Genomic DNA, 6,799 nt, shown 5'->3' with positions numbered 1-6,799 from the left:
CTTAAACTCGAGACATATTTTCAACAAAGTATTGGATAAGCTTCGTTCTCTTGCTATAAATCTTCATCAAGCAGTGACCATGAAGGTGGGCCCAAGCTGCATAACAGTGGTCCTACAATGCATGCCTTTGTCATCAAATAGGAGCAATTCCCCGCGCCCAATCCTTTATGTTAGAAGGATCTTGTCTTGATACGCTAAAACCCAGTTGGTTCGATGTTGCTGGTTGCAACCATAAGATATTTCACAGCTTGGGTAACAATTTGGATTCATTTTGGTTGTGAAGTAAACTATCCTCTCTCAATTGACAGCCAAATCAGTTCTCCTATTATTCAAATTAGCAGGACAAGGAATACAATATGAGCACTCTAGGAGCCAAGCGTTCCCAATCCATAATAAAGACTCAAATGCTTACAATCGTATTAAATAAAGGTTCTCCATTGTTTCATCATATTTTTCAATCACAAAATAATTAGAAGAACAATCTCTAAAGGGGAAACGATGGGATAAGCTTACGAACAAGCTCGAACATCACGCACCGATAGTACGAGTTTAGGCAGAGAAAAAGAACTACCCCAAGGAACGCCACCACATATGATCCTGCAAAACTCCACAAGAAGGCTTCTCTATAGGAGTCATCCTCCCTGGTATGATTAAAAGGTGGTTGTGTCTCCTGTTCCTGATCGGAGTTATCACAGCTAGTTAATGGTGCTCCACAAAGAAGAGGGTTACCTTCATAACTTGCTTCACCAAAAGTTCCAAATTGATATTTTTGGTCTGGTATCCTGCCTGACAAGTTGTTGTGAGCCACACTAAAATCTGATAGCATGCAAAGCTCTATTAGTTGTGAAGGGATGGGACCAGTTAACTTGTTGAAGGACAGGTCCAAGCTCTCTATGTTCTTTAACTTGGAAAATGTTTCCGGGACCGTTCCCTTCAAATGATTATGTGACAAGTTCAATGCTCGAAGTTCACTTAAGTAGCCGACCTTTGGAGGAATAAAGCCAGTCAAATTGTTCTGCGAGAGATCCATTCCCGACATGAGTTTTAGAATGTTGCCCTTATAAGATTCCAACCTACTCTTTGTCATGAAGTGTACTTCGTCGAATCTCTTCATATAAGCATATATGTCACTATACGAATAATCAAAACCGGATCTGCCAATATACTGTATGCCATAATATATAGCAAAGAACGAGGTAGCAAATGCCTCCGTAGATACCCCAACGTTTCCAAATGTCAAATCTTTCAAACAAGAAGGAATTGTTCCAGAAAGATTATTATTGGAAAGATCCAATATGCTCATATTTTTCAACAGACATAGATCCAAAGGGATTGAACCTTCAAATTTGTTTCCTCGTAGTAGAAGAAACTTCAAGTTCCGAAGTGAACCGATCCAGCTGGGGACCTCACCTGACAATACATTATCTCTCAAATCCAACGTGACAATCAATGAAGCTCCCGAAAGAAACTTAGGAAAAGGCCCGGCAAGCGTGTCATTTGCTAAATGCAAGAACCTCGTAACTGTAACATTGACACAAGGGGGTATATTCGGCCCAAGGTTGTTACTTGAAAAGTCTAAAAGATCGAGATACCGTAAGTTGCATAAGCTCAACGGTAAAGGACCTCCCAATAAATTACTTGACAGTATAAGTGCTCTCAACTGTTGAATATATCCAATCCAATTGGGAAGTGTTCCAGATAGGGAATTATCACTTACATCTAAAACTTGCAAGGAGGAGATATTTAATATACCAGGCGATATGCTCCCTGTGAAACAATTGCCATCCAGATACAATATTTGCAAGCTTGTCAAGTTAGAATACCTCGGTAGCATTTGGCCGTGCAAATTGTTGCTTGACAGTATCAACATAGAAAGTGACGTACAATTTTTAGCCAATGTCTCTGGTATTTCTCCTGTGAAGCCATTATTCGACAAGTCCAATATGGACAACCGGTGCATATTGCCCATTGAGGAAGGGATTCCACCTTTCAAATTGTTGTTTGACAGGTTCAAATAGCCCATTTTGGGGAGGATAGAACCAAGATGAGATGGAAGCTCTCCTTCAATAAAATTAGCAGACACATCGAAAATCCTTAAGCTGACAAGATTCGAATTGGAAGGCAAATAAAATGAACCTGACAAATTGTTGCCTCTGAGTATGAACTGCTCTAGATTTACATTGTTGTCCAATAGCCAACTTGGGAAATTTCCTGTCATTCCATTGTGGCTGAGTTGAACACTGCTCAAGTTATACTGTTTTTTCAGAAAGCTGGGAATTACGCCACTTGCGTCTTTGTTGAGCACACAGTTTGATAAACTAAACGCCTTAAGTTGAAATGAAGGAAACCAAGTGGGCTCTTCTGTATTTACTACCAAACTATTATTACGGTTCTTCATGAGGTGGAATTTCTTAAGGTTATGATTATTAGCCAGGGAAGCAAGTGAAAGTGATCCTTCAAATGCATTTCTAGATAACGCAATATATTCAAGTGACTTGAGATTATAGAGGAGAGACGAAGGAATGGCCCCGCTAAAATTGTTATTTTGAACATCAAGCGCACGGAGTGAGGTCATATTGCTGAAGCATGAAGGAAGAGAACCCCAAAATCCATTAGTACCGATATCCAACTCTTCAAGGTTCCTCAATCCGCACAAGCCTATTGAAATGGACACTGCAATTGTGAGTATCATCACTAAATTGTACTTTGCATGATTAAAACACTCGAGGTCATGGTTTGTGTCGAGAATGGAGGATAGAAAGAGCATGCAATCTAATATCCAAAAATACAAACAGAAAAATTGGTAAGATGGAGCTTTAGAGTGGAGTCGCACCACCACGATGCTTCATCTCCACTATTCTTCACATTAAATTAATTACTTCCGGAGTTTGACAAATTTTGAATTGGATCGGAAATGAACTCTAAAGTTGATATTATTCCTAAAATTTATGGGTTAATTGCATGGGCAACCTCTAAACCTTGGCTCCATTTTCGTTATAGTTTCTGAATTTTTTTTTTCCAGTTTAATTATGTACTTTTCAAAATCAATGCAATGTGATCCTCCATCTAGTGCAGCGAGAGATCACTGTGATCTTTTGGCTGACATGCTGCCATGTCAGCAGTGGAGGCCCCCCAAACATTATTTGGACTCGCAACTCACCATCGCAACCTGCCGCCCCCCACCACCATCCACATTATCGTCCCGGTTTGCTGTCCATCACTGCCACCTCGCTGCCTGTCCATTCCACCCTCCGGGCCTTAGATTTGAGACACGTGACCTCAGTTTTGAGCATATCACGGCCTCAAAATTGAGGACACTTTAGATCTTAGGTCGTCGTAGTTCACACCAAAGGTCATGCAGGGTCTTATGGCGGTAGTAATGGCGACCGAGCTTCGTGGTGTGATGATGGGCATGAGCGCCGCGGTGGGCAGAGGCAGCAATGGACATTGGTGCAAAGAAGCCGAGGTTTTTTTAAGGCCGAATGAGTTTTTAATATTATAATTATTTATTCTATTCTATACATTGTTTATCTTAATGGAAAAACCATTTTTCAAATTAATTAATTTATCCATTATAAGAAATGCTTTCTTTGATTGATTTTATGCATCTTAGTTTACCGATATGAATTTTCAGTTTCTTATATAATTTTCATGGCCTAGTTGAATTTATTAACACTTGCAATCCCTAAAGTTTGACCACCATTGTGGTTTAATATGTAAACTGTAAGGAATTTTTGGATTTTGATTCCCGATTAACTTTTGCATTTAATTTTATTATGATTCCTGCACAACATTTGAACCTCTCTGGTATATTGTTATTTTGACTATTTTTATCTTCTTAGCAATTACTCCTTGCATCTGTTATGTTATCGCACTATTCTTCAGATTGGCCAGTAAAAAAGTTTCACAAAAGTAAAAGCATGGAGCCTAAACTTCAATATTTAAAGATTTGGGATTAAATTGAAAGTGACCAAATTTTTTAGGATCACCGACATCATGATCCCACTATAAAGACATTGAGCATGACATGAGTTTATTTATGCCTTCCATAGACATTTAACTAAATCCTTCCCACTTCAAGCATAAGGCAAACAACTATATGATATCATTTACTTAGATGCAAGTCGTTGGCGCTAAGTTATTTGAACAAAATGTGCGGCCAAAATAAGATCCAGAATACGTCAAATATAATGTAATCATGCATTCTATGTTCAAGACAATCTTATCTTATTTTCTCTTAAGAAGGTGATAAATGAAAGCATTTTCAGAGAAGTACCTTCCAGTAGCTTCGAAGCATTCAGTCGACAACTACTAAGGTGTAAGGCCTTAAGAGATGTTATCCTCGCAATGTCCGTAAGGGAATCATTCACCAAATTGTTAGCAGAAAGCTCCAGCGCCTCAAGATTAACACCTGTAACTGACAAAAGGTTCTCAAAATCGAACTTTATATATATCAAGGCATGGTCTTCTATTTTACATGTACCTTCAAGCTGATTGGAAGATAAATTTTGGGCCTCCACTAACTGTTGCTTGTACAACGAGGGAACTCGTTGTAGATAATTGAAAGATAGATCTAGGCTCTTCAATTTCCTCAGGTGTAGCGTTCCGTTTAAATCTGGTTAAGAAAAGATTCATGCATATCCGATGGTTAATTAATTCTCTATAGATATCAGATGTCAAACTACCTTAAATTTATCGATAATAATTATATGCTCATGATGAGAAGAATTGGTTTATAAGCAGAAACTAGCTGGTTCGACGTATTCAAGCATGAAAAAGGTCTCTGTCACATGAATTTGTAAACTAATTGAGTAAACAAGTAACTTCAATGTCGATCATATGTAGTTAACTGGCACTAGTAGACTTGAGAAAATGTACCCTTATTTTATTGTTTGGATACTAGAAAAAGGAATGATCTAGAGAGAAAAGAAAAGAAAAGATGCATTATCACTTTATTGTACTTTTATGTATATATAATTTATATGTATTTACAATTTGAAATGCATCAAAGGTATATGTGGGAAAGAAAAATGATGTTTGATGAAAGTATTGGTCCCCCTTAGTCCCTCCAAATCCCCTTATATGGGGGATTTAAAAGACACATGACTATACATAATTCCTCCTAATAGCTTCTACTCTTTCTTTTCCTGTCCCTTTCTTTCCCTCTATCCAAACACTACACTACCTTTAAGATCCTTTCTCTTCGCTCTAAATTAATCCCCTCTATCAATCTACTTTTCCCGATTTTTTTATTTTTTGCAAACCTTATCACTCTCGCAATTTGACTTTTAATTATCATGAAACGCTCAAAACATTTCCAAACATGTAAATATTAGTACGTAGAATTATATATAGTTCTTTCATAATCTGATGGAACTTGATTTTCTTTTTCTTATATTGAATCTTGAGAGAAAGTCACAAATAAAAGCATTAAGTAGATTTTAGTCCACTTCCAAACAAGTGCCCTTCAAGTCAACTTTCTTGGGGTGCAAAATACAAACAAGTCAAGACTCTTTATGATGGCAGAAAAGTCAGCATTTGGTAAATCATTGCCCACTGAGATGATTCTATTTTCGCTCTTCGCACCTATCCTGATTGTGGAGATGAGTCTCCTAATTATTTTATGACATGTGCAATCTACTACTTTAAGAATTGCATCATTTGTGCAATCATGTGTTTGTCATTAATTCACTTAATCCACTTTGTTGTTTGGAGCACCCACGTATGACATTTTTACATTATTCAGAAACGGTAAGTAAACGATTATATAGAGACATAATTGAAAAAAGACAAAAGCAACAAATAGCTGAGAGAGAGAGATATTCACCTGAGAGAGAATTCCAACTTAAATCCAACTCTTGAAGTTCCTCCAGAGGAAGGAACAAAGACGCGTCCATAACCCAAGGCAATTCCAAAGCGCGTATATGCCTCAAATCTAGTTGAGTCACTCGCGAAATGGTGTTATTGCACTCCACACGTTCCCAGTTGTTGCAACAGTCACCATCGTCGTCTCGCCAAGACGGAAGAGCAGACCCATTCGGGTGGTTGAAGGCGGCCTTAATCTTGAGGAGTGCTTTCCTCTCTTCTTCCAAGCACCCCATGCTTCTTCCACTTCCCATCAATACCAAAAACACCCAAGTCCACATACACGATAAAAGACACTTCATGTTTGTTTATAATGGTGTTTTGTGGGTTATCTGTTTCTTCTGCTTCCCCCTGTGCAAACTTAAGAGGGTCATCTACTTCATTTATACATGCGGAGTCTTTCCCTTTTGAGTGATTATTACGGTTGGGCCAACTCCACGAAACAACCATGGGCAAACTCAAAGTCTACTCGGACCAATTCTTCAGAACACGTGATTCTTGCCGTTGACTTGACCCAGAACTTCTCCAAAAGAGAGATGAAAATTATAAGATGAACGTTGTAAATTGATTAAAAAAAATGATTATAAGCAGATCGACAAAAAAAAAAGTCACTAGTGATTTCACCAAAGTTATAAAGTAAATATGCATTCCCCAAGTATCGTTTCTAAAAAAGAGAGATAAATAACAAAAACTTGATGTTATTAATTTTTAGTATAAATATTGTTTTGCCAAGAAATATTACACAAATTCGTATTTGTTTGGACTCATTGAAGAAAAAATAAGACAACTTCGTTCAATTTAATAATGTGATCAAAACAATACTGATCAACGTTCAATATATCTTATATTTAACTTGAAGTATCAATGAATGCAAAATTGATTAACTATCAATAATTTAGAATAATATAAAAAACGTAGTCTTAAACTGTTATGA

The 6,799-nt window shown here is 37.4% G+C and overlaps 1 pseudogene; it reads right to left on the bottom strand.

Moving 5' to 3' along the window:
* Positions 1–435: 435 nt before the first annotated feature.
* Positions 436–6,239, bottom strand: LOC130136133 (receptor-like protein 15; annotated as a pseudogene).
* Between the last annotated feature and the right edge of the window lie 560 nt (positions 6,240–6,799).

This window comes from Syzygium oleosum, unplaced genomic scaffold (genome assembly GCF_021117445.2).
Source record: "Syzygium oleosum isolate NSW1041296 unplaced genomic scaffold, Sole_v2.1 Sole_v2.42, whole genome shotgun sequence".
NCBI classification, from domain to species: Eukaryota; Viridiplantae; Streptophyta; class Magnoliopsida; order Myrtales; family Myrtaceae; genus Syzygium; species Syzygium oleosum.
Note: the sequence above shows the minus strand (reverse complement) of the source record. Positions and strands in the feature narration are given on the sequence as shown.